The sequence below is a fragment of the Monodelphis domestica genome, chromosome 1 (assembly GCF_027887165.1).
Source record: "Monodelphis domestica isolate mMonDom1 chromosome 1, mMonDom1.pri, whole genome shotgun sequence".
In the NCBI taxonomy this organism is placed as follows: Eukaryota; Metazoa; Chordata; class Mammalia; order Didelphimorphia; family Didelphidae; genus Monodelphis; species Monodelphis domestica.
In genome coordinates this window covers 143,707,994-143,724,586 of record NC_077227.1, presented here as the reverse complement: position 1 = coordinate 143,724,586, position 16,593 = coordinate 143,707,994, and the positions used below count along the sequence as shown (strand labels likewise).

The 16,593-nt window shown below is 37.2% G+C and overlaps 1 long non-coding RNA gene across 1 annotated transcript; it reads right to left on the bottom strand.

Annotated features, from left to right (window-relative positions):
- Nucleotides 1–475: 475 nt before the first annotated feature.
- On the bottom strand, nt 476–11,946 carry LOC103097773 (uncharacterized). The gene is made up of 3 exons (XR_001626686.2): nt 9,269–11,946; nt 2,478–2,600; nt 476–1,124 (listed from the first exon to the last, which is right to left on the bottom strand). It is a non-coding gene; the product is annotated as an uncharacterized LOC103097773 (long non-coding RNA).
- Nucleotides 11,947–16,593: the final 4,647 nt, after the last annotated feature.

Genomic DNA, 16,593 nt, shown 5'->3' with positions numbered 1-16,593 from the left:
AAGAGGCTCAACACCAGTAGAATAGACACATATTAATGAATTCTTTGGCCATGGTAGCCCACAAAATGAAGAAAATTATAAAGTGGATTTTAGTCCTATGAAGAAGTTCTTTCCACTTTTGATATAATTTTGATGGCAAAGGATTTTAAGAATTAAACAGGGGGGCAGCTGGGTGGCTCAGTGGATGGAGAGCCAGAGGTAGAGATGGGAGGTCCTAAGTTCAAATATGGCCTGTTAAGAGAGTTTTTTTTTTTATTAATTTCTTCTTTTTTATATTTAAGAGGAAAAGAAGCAATAATAGTTTTCAGTAAGAGACTCCCTGCTGTGCCACCTGTCAGTGACAGAAGTGTGTGGCCAAGGAGAGTTAGTGAGTTGTAGAGAGTTGCAAAAAGGTTTTTTTGTTTCTGGGTCTTCTGGGGAGAGGTTGTGCTGCTAGCACTCCCTCTGGTGGGAGACAAAGAATGGAATTACGGCCTTAAAAGCATTATTGATTATTAATAACTTGGGTAGATAAGGTAGGTAGATAGTGATTATATTTAAGATAGTGAGAGTAGGTGAGAGTTTCGACCTAGCAGAAGATACTGCCCTCTGAGGCAGATAGATATAGGTTTTTTTTTTTAGGGAAATTTAGTTAGGATTGGGACCTGGGGTATAGATACAAGAATCACCAACCAGGAAGTCCTCGACAGAGCCAACTCCATCAGCATCGAAGTCATGGTCCTCAGAACCCAGCTACGATGGTCTGGACACGTCATCCGCATGGACCCACAGCGAATACCAAGACAGGTATTCTATGGTGAACTGTCAGCTGGACTCAGGAAACAAGGCCGACCAAAGAAAAGATTCAAGGATCAGCTAAAGTCAAACCTGAAGTGGGCTGGCATTACGCCAAAGCAACTAGAACTTGCTGCCTCTGTCAGAAGCAGCTGGCGAACCCACATTAACCATGCCGCCGCCGCCTTTGAAGATGAGTGAAGTTGACGTCTTGCCGCTGCGCGTGAACGCCGACACCAGGCCACAGCCGCACCTCCCGTAACAACTGGCGTCCCAGGCCCCGTGTGCCACAGACTCTGCGCCTCAGCCTTTGGACTCCAAAGCCACATGAAGGTACACCGTAGATGAAACTGCACAAAGACAATAGTCATTCTTGATCACCGAGAGACTACAACTGATATTATAAGATTACTTTAATTTTCCTCCTTCCTGTTTTCTATCCATATTTTCTTTTTTTTTTTAAAACCCTTACCTTCTGCCTTGGAGTTGACTCCAAGGCAGAAGAGTGGTAAGGGCTAGGCAATGGGGGTTAAGTGACTTGCCCAGGGTCACACAGCTGGGAAGTGTCTGAGGCCAGATTTGAACCTAGGACCTCCCATTTCTAGGCTTGGCTCTCAATCCACTGAGCCACCCAGCTGCCCCCCTCCCCCTACCGTATTTTCTTAATAAACTAAGCATTTTGTGTTTAATAAACTGCACACTGGCTTTTGTTCAAACTCCTGCCCCCTAAATTTAACCCTTCATAGGCCTCAGACATTCCTGGCCATATGACCCTAGGCAAATCACTTAACCCCCATTGCCTAACCCTTATGACTCTACATAGTATTGATTCTAAAGCAGAAGGCAAGGGTTTGTTTGTTTGTTTGTTTGTTTGTTTTTACTCAGAATCTCACTGTATTTATTAGCACTAACAGCAGAAGGGTAAGATCACAATTAAAATATATTACTAGAAAAAAACACAAAGCCGATAATAGGTTCTCAAGAGGAAAAGGTTTATTCATTGGAAAACTAGCTTGGATTCTATTTCTGGATGCTATTGAAATTTTGTTCTTTGTCATCTTTTGATAACTTCACCAAATTTTATAAATCTTTTATCCATATATTTAAAGTGATTCCTTTCTGTTTACTCACACACCTTCTACTATTAGAGACAATTGTCCCTAAGACTAAATTCAAAATACTTAGCCTGGCTTTTTAACTCTTCCACAATCTTGTTGTGTCCTACCTTTCTTATTTATTTAATCTTATTCCCCTTTACATGATCTCCATTTCAGTCAAACTGATCTACTTATTATTTCCTATAAACACATTTCATCTCCTGGTTTTTTAACTTGTACACAAGTGACCTCACACATCTGAAATATATTTATGATGCTTCTATCCCTATTTATTTACTAGTTGCCCTTTAAAAAAAACAGGTTTATTTATTTAATTAATTAACTTAGAATATTTTTCCATGGTTACATGATTCATGTTCTTTCCCTTCCCTCCTTCCACCCCTTCCTATTGCCAATGAACAATTTCACTGGGTTTTACATGTTTTATTGATCTAGACCTATTTCCATATTATTAATATTTATACTAGGGTGATCATTTAGAGTCTACATAAAAATGAATCAAAGAGTTTGCAGATTATTTATCAGCATTATGTTGGTACTCTAAATATCAGTTAATCCTTGTTGAGGACCAGTGAGTGGACATACCACTTGAAGGAACTTGGGTCATATCAGTCTTGACATTCTCATGATAACAGTGGCGAAAGAATCAGAGTATTTGGTCCAGCAGAAGATGCCACAGCTGAACAAAAGGACGACTTTCAAGTTATCCTTGGAGAGACAAATAGAGAAGTTAGTTTTATGATGTGGCAAAGGACCATCATTTCACAAGACACTGGGCATCCTATGTTGTAGTGCTTAAGAAGAGCAGAGCAATTCTATGTAGTCCTCAAGAAGATTTTACAAATAAAATAAATATATACTTTAATACTTTATTGCAAAGGAGACCATAGGGGAAAGATAGTAAAAAATAGGTTGAGAAATTAGGCTTTGTGGTTTATGATTTTAATGTCTGCTGGTGATGTCTTCTATGGTATTAGAAGGGGAAAGAGGGGCTGAATTAAAAAAAATTAAAAAGAAAAGACTTTGGAATAAGAAATGAACAAAGTCAAAGACTTGTAAACACACAGAAAACTAAAGCCTATAAATTGTGGATATTTTATTTAAGGAGAAAGCAACTCTGTATCAGTTCATGTAGGTTTTTCCAGTTCTTTCTAAATCATCATTTCTTACAGTACAATAGTATTCCATCACCAACACATATAACAATTTGTTCAGCCATTCCCCAATTGAAGGGCATTCATTCAATTTCCAATTCTTTGCCACTACAAAACAAGCAGCTATAAATATTTTTGTACAAGTAGGTACAAGTAGGTCTTTGAAACAATGACCCATATTTAAAAAAACAGTAATATTTTGGGGTGTTCTTTATGGCTATGAATCATCAATCTCTGAAATCTCTGAAAAATTCAAGCTGAGAGCCACCACAAAGATAATGGAGAGAGTAATGGCAGGAGTGAGTAGATTCCTACATATGACCATCAAAGAATTGCACGAGAGAAGAGGCAAGAGGATTATGACTAGAAAAGTGTATAAATTCGAAAAGGTGATGGGTCCAATAAAGAACCAAGGATGAAGGATAATTGATAGAGAGCATGAGTGGTCCATTGATACCCATATTATTTCAAGCAATCCAGAGATAAATCTCCCATCATGTTGGATAGATTCTCTATATAAAAGATTTAGGAAAGAACATGTGGAAGATTTTAATAGGATGAGAATGTTTATTTGGATTAAGATCTGCAGGAATGGAAAGAATATCCACATTAAGAGTGAAGAGCTATGGAAGTATTAAGGTATTCATCTTTTATTGTATTTGTCTTTTCTCTCCAACTAAATGAGAAGTAGTTAGAGATTATATCTTAATGAGCTTTGTTGTTGTTGTTGTATTATGTCTCACACAACACTCTGTACTGTGTCTTGTATGTAGTACATGCTCAACAAATATTTGTTGATTTAATTTTACTTTAATACTCAAGGAAGTTTATGTTATTCAAACAATAGATTTCATATACTATTTCTAGCTTTCTTCTGAAAAGAATCATTTTTATTTAGCTAAACTTCAAATGCCTTACTGATCAAGCCACTGGTACAAAAGAAGGGTATATCTTTTGGGAAAGCTTAATGCCAATAACACATCTGGCAGTGATAGAAAGGAATGCAGGCTCTAGAAATGACCATCTACTCTGGAGCCCTGAGACACGCCTTTGGCTGCTCTATCCAATCTTAAATTGCAGTAATTCCTGGAAAGCTCCCACTTGATCTCTTCTTGTTTCAGGATGACATTTTTTATTGCTGACTACACTGTCATTAGATTTGTGATGTGTAAGAAATAAGTAAAAGAATGTAGTGCTAGGATGTCACTCCTCAAAAACCAGAATTAATCTTACTACTGAACCTTGGACAAATAAAAAAAGAGAATATTTAATAAGGGTCTGCTTATATAAAAAATATCTTGCTAGATTTTGAGTTCCAAAGGTAAATAAAATACAGTCTCTACCCTCAAGAAGCTTACAATGAAAGAAGGGAAGGGAAATCGAAAAAAGAGTGTATAAATACGTAACAGTGTACAATGGAAGCAGAGAAGATTTTTAGCTTAGGGTATCAAGGAGAGTTTTATAGAAGTGGGACTTCAAATCTAGAACTTGAACTAAGTGTAAAGTTTGATTAGGGACCACCATGGGCATCTTAGAGTCAGGGGGGCTGTGCTCAGCTAAATCAACACAGTATACTGGATGAATATCCTTATTGAATATCCTTCACCTTCTGTGGCTAAGGAAATCTTTTTTTTTATTTTTTTATTTTTAGATGTAATAAAAGTATCTCATTTCATTCCTATTTTGAATTTAAACTACTAAGAGATTAGTTTGAGTTAGACTTTCCTCTACAATACAATATGGGGTAGATTAAAGAGTGCAATTTGAAATAAACTTGAAGACAAACCGTGCAATATCTTGAAGGCAGGCAGAATTTGGATTCATTTGGTAAGCAATGGGAAGCTAATGTTTTAAACAGGTAGAGATGTCCTGTGGCAGTTGAAATCCTGATCCTAGAGCTTGAAAGAAGAGTTGGATTCAGTTTCGTGATCTATAAAAAGGGAATATTAATAGCCCCTATCTTAGAGGGTTACTATGAAAATCAAATGAGATAATGTGTGTAAAGTGCTTTGTAAGTCTTAGTGTACTATATAAATGCATTTTATATGGATTAATGTTCATAGAGATATTTGAAACTATGAAAGAAAATGAAATCATTAAGGGATGAGGTATATATTATAAATATTTTTAATTACAAAGATATTAGGAAGAAGGTATAGAGAGAGAATAGAAGAGGGTCAGTGTAAGAGGCTTGAATGTGAGTGATTCTTACATTTAGAAGACAAGAAGTTGGGGGAGAAAGAGGGCCAGTGAAGGAGTCAGAAAGGAGAATTAGAAGGAAAATTATGGGGGTGTAATGTGGCCAGGAGAGCAAGAGAGTAGAGTATAAAGAAGGATGTTATCATCAGTAGCAAATATTTCAGAAATATGAAAATGGATGAGGATGAGGGAAGAGTCATGGAACCTGGTATTTGGAGGGATCATTGGTATTCTCAGTGGTAGATGCTTAAATAGAGGAGAGAGATAAAAGCTGTATTTCAAGGTTGATGGATAAGTGGGTGATGGAGCAATGAAGGAGGTGAATATAGACTATTCTTTAAAGAAGTTTGGTAGGTAAAGGAAAAACAAAGATGGAATCGTAACCTGAAAGGGGGGAGAATCAAAGGAAGGATACTTTAAAAGACTGAGAAGACCTGAATCTTATAGAAAAAGGAAAGTAGTTCTCAGAAAAGGAGACTAAATACATGAGAGAGTCAAGTAAAATTAAGTTAACAGGAATTAAATAGTCAGGCATTATATACCAGGTATTCTGCCAAGCTCTGAAGATACAAAGAGAGGCAAAAACAGTTCCTCTACCCCTTAGCAGTTTACAATCTGATGGGGGGAGACAATTTACAAACAAGATATACAGAGAATAAATTTGGCACAAACTCTGAAGGAAGGTATTAGCATTTAGAGGCACCAAGAAAGAATGCTTGCAGAAGATAAGATTTTAGGGGAGACTTAAAGGAAGCCAGGGAAACCAAAAGGTGGAAGTGAGGAGAGTGAGCATTCCAGGTATGAGGAACAGCCACTGAAAATACTAAGCCTGGTGTTGGAGTTTGGTACAGTAGGAACAGCAAGGAGGCCATTGCCATTGGAATGCAGAGTACATAGAATTCATAGCTCCAAAGTTTCATTAAGAATGTTTGGTAGGGAAGGAAAAGTTACAAGAAAAACAAACTTCCTGATTTGGGGAAGGAAAAATGAAAAGAAAAAAACAGAAAATGAAATGAGAAACTAAGAGGATATTATGACTAGGGGAATGACTGAACAAATTGTGGTATTCTATGAATATGAGTGGAATGGAATATTATTGGATTGTAAAAATGGTGGAATGATTTCAGGGAATACCACAAAGTAGGAACTGATACAGTGAAATGAAATGAACAGGCCCAGGAAAATAATTTTTGCAATAATAGCACTGTAAAGAAAAACACCTCTGCACAAATTAAGAATGATGAACAAAGCAATGATCAACTAAGTTTCCAGGGAACTTCTGATGGAGCATATTACTCATTTCCTTCCAGAAAAGAGATAGACTAAAGGTATAGAAAGACACATTTTCAACATGAATGCTGGGTTTGTTCTGTCTGACTTTGTTTTTTGATTACAAGGACTTTTTTCTCTTTGGTTTTAATTATGGTAGAATAGGAAGAAAAGGAGGATTGAGCAGTAGTAATGCCAAAAATTAAAAGGCCACTCAAATAGAAGTACATAAATTTAGAAAGACAATTTTGAAAATAACATGTAGAAGGTATTATATACTTCAAAAATTAAGTGGTATGAAATAGTAGTTCACAGTTTTATATGCAATCTTTTTTGTGTTATATGGATATATAGAAATGCTCTTTTTGATGTTTAAGTTCAGAAAAAATAAAATTAAAATGCTTATTAGGTAGAATGTTGAAATGGCCATGTGAACTTCTATAAATCACCTTTTTAGGTGTATTCCCTAGTTTTCTTTAATGATACTCTCCTTTACAGAGAAATATTTCAATAGAATTTGGGGGATGGAAGCTAAATGTAAGAGGATGAAGAATTAGTGAGGAAATGGAGGCAGCAAATATAGATACTTTCTCAAGTTTTGGCAGGGGAGAGGAGGAGAAAGGCCAATAGTATGAACTAGATATGTAATATATATGTAATATAATATAATAGTAATAAAAACAAAATTATGAATATTTTATATAGAAGAATTTGGTTGTTTCTTTTTCTTTCTTTTCTTTTTTTCAAATAAAAGAGAACTCTCTCTACTCCATTTCTTTATTTGTAAAATGAGAAGGTTGGACTAAATGTTCTCATCCTTCCTCCAAGTATGTGATCTTATAACCCTGAGCTTGCTAATTTTACTTAACTTTTCATCTTTTACATTATGGATTAACTAGAGGTCTGTGAATGCTGGATAGATCTGTGGAAAGATTTTAGGGAATATGTGAACTTTTGTTTTAAAATTTTGTTAATTCTGTTTCAAACTAATTGGCTTCTTTTTTAATACAATGGATTTTATTTTATGCATTTCAAAGCATTTTGACAAAGAGTTCTATAGGCTACCTCAGACTGTCAATGGGGCCCATGGTACAAAAAGAGTTAAGAATATTTACTTTATCTTCTTTGAAAGCCATATTCAGTACTGCAAAACAAAAGCACAGACCATATAAGGGAAGAATTCAGAGGGAAAACAATTATCTCTGGATAAAGATTAACTCTCCTTACTTGCCCAGTAGAAATGCGTGCAATCTGATTCATTTCTCAAACAATTTACCAAGTTAATATAATCTGGGGAAGATTTCCATATACCTCTTATGGATTAGCTGGAAGTTTCTTAGAGGACTCCTAGTGTAGAGCTTCACTATTAGTACCCAGAAAATAATATGAGAAAGGATTGAACCAAATGGGAGGAGATTTCCCTTTGGAGGACTTGGGGAGAAGATGTATTGTTTTGAGTGCTTTTCTTCATCCTAAACCATTGGAAGTTCATTACCCTGCATCTCAGAAAAGTCTTGAGGTCCTTGGAAGAAATGTTCAAGAAGGCACTGTTTTATGTCCTCTTGGCCAGGAAAAAGTAGTTCGGAGTAATAGGAGACACTTTTAGTCCAAGGGATTACAGAAGAAGGAAGTAACGTTAAAGTTAAACCAAGTGACTGGAACTGACTTCACATGTGTCTATGCCACTCTTGGCAAAGAATGTTGTCTTGTTTACACAGCTGGCTGTGCTACCATTTTTATTCCATAAACTGTATTACTCTCTTATTCCTTTGAAGGGAGCTCATTTATGAGATATCTATATGTATACAGTGGTGAAGGGATAAGGAGAGCTAACAAGTGGGATAGTCATAGGATAATACTAAAAAGCTTGGATATCCATATGCATGGATATAATTTTTTAAGGTTTATTACACAAGTGATTAATTAACTACTCTTAGGAGGAAGGTTGGGCATGTACTATTGTCTCCACTTGGAGAAATGAGAGAATTGAGGTTCAGAGGAATTAGGTGACTTGTCCACGATCATATAGTTAGGAAATGTCAGACCTAAAATTCAAATATACATCTTCTAACTGAGACCTGAACTAGGATAGTAACAGTGCTAGGATCAATTAGACCTTCTTACTGATTGAATATAGAGAATGAGGGAGGGGGGAAGAATCAAATATGTCTTTTTGAGGTTGGAGTCTTTGTGACTAGGAACATAGTGATGTCATCAATAGAAATAGAGAAATTGGGAAGAAGGACAATTGGGACAGGTTTAGTTGGAGTTGCAAATCCAGATAGAAATATTCAATAAATAGTTGGAAATATAAGACTAGAACTCTGGGTAGAGATTGGGCTAGAGCTATAGATTTGAGAGTCATCTGTATAAAGATGATAACTAAAACTATGGCAGTAGAGAAGAAAAGTGTGAATTATTTCAGGGAAATCCCACATTTATAGGGTGGGAGGAGAGTGAGGAGCCAGAAAAGAAGACCTAGAAGGAGCCAGGGTAGCAAAGATTATATGGCAGTTAGTCTCAAAAGGTGAGGTTGAAGATAACTGGAGATGTGAATAGAAAAATGACCATCAGATTTGGGTCATAAAGAAGTCATTTGTGAACCTTAAAGAGAACTGTTCTGGCAGAGTATTAGAGACATATTGCAAAGATATGAGGAGTTAATGAGTTGGTGGTAGGTAAAGAAGTGGAGGCAGTGAGATAGATGGCTTTCTAGACTTTTGGCATTGGAGGAGAGGAGAGAGATAGATTTACCTTATTTAGAATGGAGGCATTAGTCATCGTTGAGCTTTCATCACATCTGCCAGCATGACTACCTGTATAGGAAAAGGGATCATACAGGATTAGATAATCTTCATAAAGTTATCTGAGTAATTTCTGTGGTATCAGGTTATTGGAGAGAACTGGGGGTTGAGGATGGGGAAGAGGGAAAGAATAAAGAGTACCACTACTCCTACTCACACTGTGATGTAAAGCTAGTTACTTCAGGGGACTTGGATTTCTGAATATAATCTGCAGGTACAGACCTAATAGCTGAATAATAGTATTCCCCAATAAGAGTGGCAGCAATAATAATAGGGTTTCCCCCTCTCTCTTCTTTGGAAAGCAGCATTTGATGCACTTGTGGGTGGGTGAGATAAGGCCCCCCAGGGCCCTTGGGTGGAATCAAAGTAACACCCATGGAAGAAGCATTTGAGTCATACTGATTTTACTCTGATTTCGATTTCATTGTTCTGGCTGTGTCACTTCTACATCTGTTTTGGAGTTTTAGTTTATATAGGTGTTTTGTTTTTGTTTTGTGATGGGAAGTGAAGAAGTAGGGAAAATCTTTTATAATAAAAAGTGGGTTCTTTCCTTTACCCTTCCCGGAGCTGCTGCTGTACTTTCACAATTCTCTGCCTCTATTCCTTGCAAATATTACATTTACAGTCTTGGAATTTGGTTTCAGTTACTCTGGAGAGAAATTTAAACCATAGCAGACAATTCCTTCCATCCTACTGGTTTAAAGGAAATAACCAAAAGTTTTCATCAGAAACCGGAATACCTTTTTCACTCAATGCCAATATTAAGAGGTTTCATAACCCATTTTTTCCCTGTAGTTTGCTTCTCTTGCCCTTATAAAATCTTGGGGCTAGTGATGTAATATATCCTTGTTAATTGTATTCCTGGCATTTCCAGTTTGATGGTTTAGGTCTAGGAGATTTCTATTTTATTTAGTTAGTGGCTCTCTTCCCATCTTCTCATTTTCTATTTCCCTTTCATGCCATTCTAAAAGTGAGAGAGGCACCAGGCTTTTCCTCTTTTCTTTACCACGCATTTACTTGAATTAAAAGTGATCTCTTTTTCCTTATGAACAAACAACTGTCAGTTTAATAGCCTGTGGGCCAAACATAGACACGTCTTAACTTTTGGCCAAGTTTTTTTGGATTGATTTATCATCAACCTTACATTAGTTTCTCTCCCACTAAGTTTTTGGCTTCGCATGGATGTTGTGTATATAATATATTGTTAGGTTCAGGATATTACGTGTATTTTTCATGTTTGCTGATGTGTTGCTTAAATAAGACCTGAACTTTTTTTTCCTCCAAGAATAAAAAAAAATATAGTAGCTATTCATTGTACTGAGAACCTTCCTTGCTATAAATCTCAATTCATTATTGGCAAAAAAGTCCCCAGGATCCACCCTTCTGTTGGCTCTGCCCTCAGCTTTTGTTACTCATACCTCATACCTCAGTCACTTCCTATCTAGATTATAGATACTATTCCTTTTATAATTTGCCTAAAATCTCTTCTGAAGAGCAAGACACATTCAGGCAGTAGACAAATGAATCTCCTACATCCTTCCAGATTCCCATATTGACTGTGTACTGTCTCTCTTCAATCTCCGTGTCTTCTTCCTTACCTCTTTCTTTACCATTAGATTAACTCTTAACTCTCCCACTATAGTACACTTTAATTCTGATGTGAAGCAAATACAATAATGGTATAGTGAGAAAAACTCTGTATTTGGAGCCAAAGGACCTCTATTTAAATCCTGCTTCAGTCACATGGTACCTGTGTGATTTCAGGCAAGTTACTTGAACTTTGTTTCCCCATTACATTGTAAGCTTCTTGAAGGAAGGGGCTGTCTTTTACTTCTTTGTACACCCTCATTGCTTAGCACAGTGCCTGGCCCATAATAGGTATTTAATAAATGTTTATTAATTGATTTCTCATGTGAAAAATGAGGAGAATGAAGTAGATCATCTCTAAGGCCCCTTCCAGTTCAAAATGAATGATCCTAACAATGTGACATGGACTTCCTTCTAACACAAAGGATCCAAGTATTTTGGGGGGAATCTCTCATTTCTCTGATTTATCCCCACACAATAAGAACACGAGGAATGCAATATCTTGCACCTGCAAAGACTGACCAGCTGGTCCTCTTAAAACATTCAGGTTCAAAAAGCTTCAAAACCTAGGAATGTTATTTGCACAGTAAACATCACAAAAAGAGTTTGAATTCCATAGAAAGTCAGAGACTTTTTTACTACCCCTTCCCTTTCCACCATCACACAAAATACACTTTTGGTAGACCATCCTCCTAAAAGGATTGGTAATATATCCATGACTATACTGTTCTGGCTGAGGTCTCAGCAATAAGAGTTTGATCCTCTGAGATGGTGCTATGTGCTAAACCATTTTCTGGCCAACAACTGCCCTCTCATTGTTATTCCCCACAAATATTCCACTGCCCTGCTCTTGCTTTTCTTTCTTCCCAATGTGTACCACATGTCTTCCTTACCAGGGTTACTGTCCTTCCCTCCTGACAGATAATTATGAGTATTTCTGTCTCTGTTTTTAAAACAGAATTGAGGCTACTTTCTTGTGAATGATGCTTGATACCTATTTTCTAAGTACTAGATTTTCAGAAATTGGCCATGAAGCCTCAGATGACAAAGGCTTGACAAAGCTATACTACTGTCATCTGAGTTGTTAGCCATGCCATTCCATGAATTCTTAACTTTTTTATGTCATAGATCCTTTTGGCAGTCTGGTGAAGCCTATGGATTACTTCTCAGAATAATGTTTTTAAATGCACAAAATATATTGAAATAAAGATGTCATTTTTTCTTCACCCCACTTTACAAATACCCTGAATCCTTTGGCATCTGTGGACATCAAGTCAAGTAGTCTATTTAAATTATCAGCCTCATCTTGCATACAAAGGTTCTCTTCAGTTGGTTTTGGGAATATTTTATTCTTAGACACTTCAGATGGGCTTCTGTTTTCCATTCTGGGTTGGTTTATGGCAAATATTTGCCATTTTCTTTCCCCCTCTCCCAGTACCTGGGCAATCTACCTCCTCTTCTTATCAGCACTTTTAGGGGGTTTGGAGGCAAAATTCTTCTTTCTTACTGTTTGTCATCTTCTGTCTTCCCTCAAAGCCACTGTGTTAGGTTATGAAAATGACTTTGGGATGCTTTCTTGAAGAACTTCAAAAAGGAAGAAGAATGAATAAAAATTGGTGACACCTAATAACTGCTCCTATTGCAGGATTTCTAGTCCTGCGATTCAGAGGGAGGATGACAATTTGTACCAAGTTATTTATGAAGGATTGCCTCAAGGAGCAGCAGAATTGACACATACATCTGCAAGACTTGTTGAAGCTGAGCCATTCTATGCCAGTCTGTCTATCAACAAATATTTATTAAGTGCATACTATGTCCCAGGCTCTGTGTGCTAAGAACTAGGGACTCAAAGAAAGGCAAAAGTAGTTCCTGCCCTCAAGAAGCTTATATTCTAACGGGAAGACAACATATAACAAATAGATAACTCCAACACACAATGCATACATACCTATAAATGGATGGGCGGGTAAAAGAGAGGGAGAGAAAGAGTAGATGAGGGTACTCAGAAAGAGGAAGGCATTAGCACGTAGGCAAATAGACACAGACATCCTGTAGAAGATGACATTTGACTAGGGTCTTGAAGGGACTAGCACTTCACAGAGGTGAAAAAGGAAAGTTTTCTGTGCAAGAGAGACAACCTTTTAAAAGGTGTGATGTAGAGTGTTGTGTGTGTGGTGTAGCAAGTAGACAAGTGTAGTTAGGTCACAAAGTGCTTGGAGGGGAGCAGTGCAAGAAGACTACAATGGTCTGGTCCAGATGTGGAGAGTACCCACAACAAGGTGGCCACTGTAATGAAAGAGAAGGGGACGCATAGGAGAAATGTAAAGCTGTCAGCCAGCGGCTGACACTAGTTCAGTGTAGATTTTCAGCATTTATATGGCTATGCTGATATGTGTATATCTCCAGTTGCATATGATCCTAACTCTAGCCTCAAATCAATTTTCTCCTCTCTTCAATGGGGCAACTTCTATGTGCTTCCTGCATTATTCTCAAATGGCTGCAATAAGAAACATTCAGAGCATATCAATGTGATTAGTTCATATACTGACTTTTAAATTCATATATGAGTTTCCTTATTTTCTCCCACTCCATCTTACTTCTTTTCTTTATTAATTCTTGCCTAATTCAGAGAATGATTTTTATTTAATGTATAATATATTTCAAAAAACTGAATGGCTGTGACACTATATTATTCTTTTGAGAATAAATGAAAGAGAATCAAAATACAGCACATACATATGTATTTCCATATGTTTCTGCAGCTGAATAGACACATATCTTCTAGGGGGATACTACACCAACAAGAGGAACAGGGATTACAATAGGGAAATGGATCATTATTTTCAGTGAACACTCTCCTTCTCCAGCTTCTCCTTGAAACAAAATTTGACTTTTTTCAATGCCAGTTTTCTTCCAGTAATGTTAAATAGCTGTAAATTATAGAATGTCACAATCTCCACGGAATCAAAATGGCATATTTCCCAAAAGAATAGAGACACATAAAGCAGATAGGTAGGCTGCAGAGAACAAAGAATGATATACACAAAACTATGTAAAATGTATTTTCAAAGAGAGGTAGGACTAGGAAAATGAGGTGGCCCCATTATATTCTGAGGGCAAGGAGTGATAGATAGAAAGCCCAATTACTTCATTGAATCTATGTAACATGAAGAGATACAGAGTAAAGTCCCTTAATTGTTGTGTGGACCCTCTGTGGAGGCAATCTGGGAGAAGAGGGAAAAGAATAGACAGTATGATGTGTGGGTGGACTTTGATCTGTGTCCTTGAAGACATTCTCACATTGATGTGATAGTAGATAGGTTGTAATGGATCAAACAAGTGGAATAAATGCATTGCATCAATCTATTGATAAAGACACTTAATATCTGCATAATCCTATATCATGAGGTTATCTGCTAAGATGATCTATATTTAAGACCATGTTGTTGAGGGGGGAATTCAAATGAAGAGAGCTAAGCTCTTTGGGTCAGGGCCACCCATAAAAGAAAATGAAGATGTAGGACAAAGCACATTCACTTTCTGCCTTCTAGTCTGGTGGGAAGCTCTTTCAGCTTTTCTATTATTCCAGGCTAATGAAGAAGGCTTAGGCAGCCACTGGCCTATGCCTATCTTCATTGGCCATTGGTACCTTCCCAGTTACTTCAACTGCTCGGCCCCCACCACCTTAGAAACACATTCCCGTGTGTACATGTGCACACACACACACAACAGCTCCTGCACACATGTGTGAGCCACACTGATGTAATAAGTTAGCAATCCCTTGCCTTTATGGAAGAGTATTTGTTGTGAGCTAATGGGAGGCAGGTGGCTTGCAAGCCCAAAGATACCCAGTAGGCTCTAGCTCCATTTTGTATTATACCTAAGGCTTGAAATGTGAAAGTAGTCCAGGCAGCTGTCACTGAGTGCTTGTTTAAAATAGTTCCTCAAGGGTAATTGTTGCCTTCTATCTTTGATTCAGAAATATTTCTCTTGGAGCTAATTTTTTTTATTATTTATGTTGATGTGGTCCAGGGCTTCTCTTTGGAAACCCCACAGCTGTTTTCCAAGCCAGCTGGTCTGACAAAAAGTAACTGGATGATTCCTCTTTTGGATCAGCTTACGTTTTCCTATCCCCAAAGGCCTTTCCTTTCTTTTTCAACACTCTTTTTCAATGCATCCTTTCTATAATCTGAGGTGTCTGAAGGATATGTATTTCACCTCCTATGCTCAGGAATCATAGTTTTACTCTCTGATAAACACAGAAATGTGGGCTCAGTTATACCATCTTTCATCTCACTCAGTCTCCAGCCCTAGCTGAAATCAATTCAAATCTAAAGTGAAGGCCACTGAGCCCAGCTTTATTTAGACTCCATTTCATTTCCCCAGAAGGCTAGTTCTCAATGATAATACAGCCAGGGAACTTAAGTCCATTAGGATGTCTCTGGTGACCTTGGAAGGTAACTCAGAGCCTGCCATTTAAAACTGAATTTGATATTGTGGAAGTATGTTTGTCCTTTTCCGTCTCTCGAACGCTGAGAGTTTCAGAATACAAGCCAAAAGGAAGTGAGAGGCTCAATTTGGGGAAGGCTTATTGGACGTGAGGAGCCTGAATTAGTAATTTAGAAAATTACCTCTTTTAGGGCACTCAGTAGTACTTCAGGGAATCAAAAATCAACAATTGCAATTCCATTCTTCTCGACTGGATCAAGAGCAATAGAGAAGGAAGGAAAAAGACAGAGATCATCTCTGAACTTCTTATCTGAGTAGGACTTCTGCATTTCAGAATATCACTTTCTCAGACATGTTTGCCTTTTCCACAGATGGATTGCTACTCTCAAGTTCTACAGAAATTCTGTTTTAGAAAAACTCTTATTATTCCTAAATTACAAAATCCTGTTCAGTTAGTAAAAATGACAGCTTTAGGGATAGTATCAATTTGGTTCTTCCTGACTAGAAGAGAAACCATATAGTAAAGTAGAAATAGTGCCAGAATCAAAGGACCTGGGCTCATACTGGGCAAATAACCTAACCTCTATGAACCTATTTCCTGATCTATATAAAAAGGGAGCATTAGACTAGATAGAATAAAGGAAACAAGCATTAATTAAGCACTTAATTAATTAATTAAAATGTGCGAGGAACTGTGCTAAGAAATATTATAAATATCTTATTTGATATTTACCACCCTAGCAGGTAGGTTCTGTCACTATCTCCAATTTACAATAAAAGAAACTGAGGAAGATAGCAGCTAAGTGACTTGATTAGGATCACACAGCTAAGTGTGTTAAGCTGAATTTGAACTCAGATCTTCTGGACTTTAGACCTAATGCTCTATCCATTGTCCAATTTAGCTGCTATTGAGATGGACTCATCTAGCTCTTCTAATCCTATGGGCTAAGGGCTTCCCTTACAGAACTGTAGGTTAAAACAATACTCTCCCCCCCCTACCCCTCATTCCACTTCCTACTTTGTAGAGAGATGTCAATTTTCCTATTCTTCTTTAGTGTCTTAGAATGCTGTTCTTTTGTGGATTGATTGCAATTTATTCTCCAACCCAGAAAGCTGAAAAAATCTGGAGGGGTATTTCTTAGCAAGGATGTGGCTCTGAGCATCCTTTTGGAAAACTGTGGGACATATTAAAAGGCATTTTGTTTCTCCAAAATAATGGCAATGGTAATGCATTCTGGG